General features: G+C 41.9%; 1 pseudogene; it reads left to right on the forward strand.

Annotated features, from left to right (window-relative positions):
- Positions 1-206: 206 nt before the first annotated feature.
- On the forward strand, positions 207-1972 carry LOC136991144 (tigger transposable element-derived protein 1-like; annotated as a pseudogene).
- The last annotated feature ends 243 nt before the right edge of the window (positions 1973-2215 follow it).

Raw genomic sequence — 2215 nt, forward strand, 5'->3', positions numbered from 1 at the left:
ATCAGTGATCTTGGATGTTACTATTGTAATTGTTTTGGGGAGCCACAAACGGCGCTTGAATAAGACGGTGAACTTAATTGATAAATGTTGTGTGTGTTCTGACTGCTCCACCGACCAGCCGTTCCCCTGTCTCTCTCTCTCTCCTCAGGTCTCCCTGTTCCCTGAGACACAACAATATTGAAATGAGGCCAATTAATGACCCTACAATGGCCTCTAAGTGTTCGAGTGAAAGGAAGAGTCGCACATCTCTCACTTGAAATTGAAAGCTAGAAATGATGAAGCTTAGTGAGGAAGGCAGGTCGAAAGCCGAGACAGGCCAAAAGCGAGGCCTCTTGCGCCAAACAGCCAAGTTGTAAATGCAAAGGAAAAGTTCTTGAAGGAAATTCAGAGTGCTACTCCAGTGAACACACGAATGATAAGAAAACAAAACAGCCTTATTGCTTATAGGGAGAAAGTTGTAGTAGTGGTCTGGATAGAAGATCAAACCAGCCACAACATTCCCTTAAGCCAAAGCCTCATCCAGAGCAAGGCCCTCACTCTCTTCAATTCTGTGAAGGCTGAGAGAGGTGAGGAAGCTGCAGAAGAAAAGTTTAAAGCTAGCAGAGGTGGGTTCATGAGGTTTCCGGAAAGAAGCCCTCTCCATAACATCAAAGTGCAAGGTGAAGCAGCAAGTGCTGATGTAGAAGCTGCAGCAAGTTATCCAGAAGATCTAGCTAAGAGAATCGATGAAGAGGGCTACACTAAACAGCAGATTTTCAATGTAGATGAAACAGCCTTATACTGGAAGGAGATGCCATCTAGGACTTTCATAGTTAGAGAGCAGAAGTCAATGCCTGGCTTCAAAGCTTCAAAGGACAGGCTGACTCTCTTGTTAGGGGCTAATGCAGCCGGTGACTTGAAGCTGAAGCCAATGCTCATTTACCATTCTGAAAATCTGAGGGCCCTTAAGAATTAGGCTAAATCTGCTCTGCCTGTGCTCTATAAATGGAACAACAAAGCCTGGATGACAGCACATCTGTTTACAACATGGTTTACTGAATATTTTAAGCCCACTGTTGAGACCTAGTGCTCAGAAAAAAAGATGCCTTTCAAAATATTACTGCTCATTGACAATGCACCTGGTCACCCAAGAGCTCTGATGGAGATGTACAATGAGATTAATGTCGTTTTCATGCCTGCTAACCCAACATCCATTCTGCAGCCCATGGATCAAGGAGTCATTTTGAGTTTCAAGTCTTATTATTTAAGAAATACATTTCGTAAGGCTATAGCTGCCATAGACAGTGATTGCTGTGATGGATCTGGGCAAAATAAATTGAAAACCTTCTGGAAAGGATTCACCATTCTAGATGCCATTAAGAACATTCGTGATTCATGGGAGGAGGTCAAAATATCAACATTCACAGGAGTTTGGAAGAAGTTGATTCAAACCCTCACAGATGACTTTGAGGGGTTCACAACTTCAGTGAAGGAAGTAACTGCAGATGTGGTGGAAATAGTGAGAGAACTAGAATTAGCAGTGGAACCTGAGGATGTGACTGAATTGCTGCAAGCTCATGATAAAACTTTAACGGATGAGGAGTTGCTTCTTATGGATGAGCAAAGAAAATGTTTTCTTGAGATGGCATCTACTCCTGGTGAGGATGCTGTGAACACTGTTGAAATGACAACAAAGAATTTAGAATATGACATAAACTTAGTTGATAAAGCAGTGGCAGGGTTTGAGAGGACTGACTTCAATTTTGAAAGAAGTTCTATTGTGGGTAAAATGCCATCAAACAGCATTGCATGCTACAGAGAAATCCTTTGTGAAAGGAAGAGTCAATCAATGTGGCAAACTTCATTGCTGTCTTATTTGAAGAAATTGCCACAGCCACACCAGCCTTCAGCAACCACTGCCCTGATCAGTCAGCAGCCATCAACATCGAGGCAAGACCCTCCATCGGCAAAAAGATTACGACTCACTGAAGGCTCAGATAATGGTTAGCATTTTTTAGCGATAAAGTATTTTTTAATTAAGGTATGTACATTGGTTTTTTAGACATAATGCTATTGCACACTTAGTAGAGTACAGTATAGTATAAACATAACTTTTATATGCACTAGGAAACCAAAAAATTCATGTGACTCGCTTTATTGCGATATTGGCTTTATTGCTGTGGTCCGGAACCGAACCTGCAATATCTCTGAGGTATGCCTGTACAAATAGCAGGAA

Source organism: Apteryx mantelli, chromosome 1, assembly GCF_036417845.1.
Source record: "Apteryx mantelli isolate bAptMan1 chromosome 1, bAptMan1.hap1, whole genome shotgun sequence".
Lineage (NCBI taxonomy): Eukaryota > Metazoa > Chordata > Aves > Apterygiformes > Apterygidae > Apteryx > Apteryx mantelli.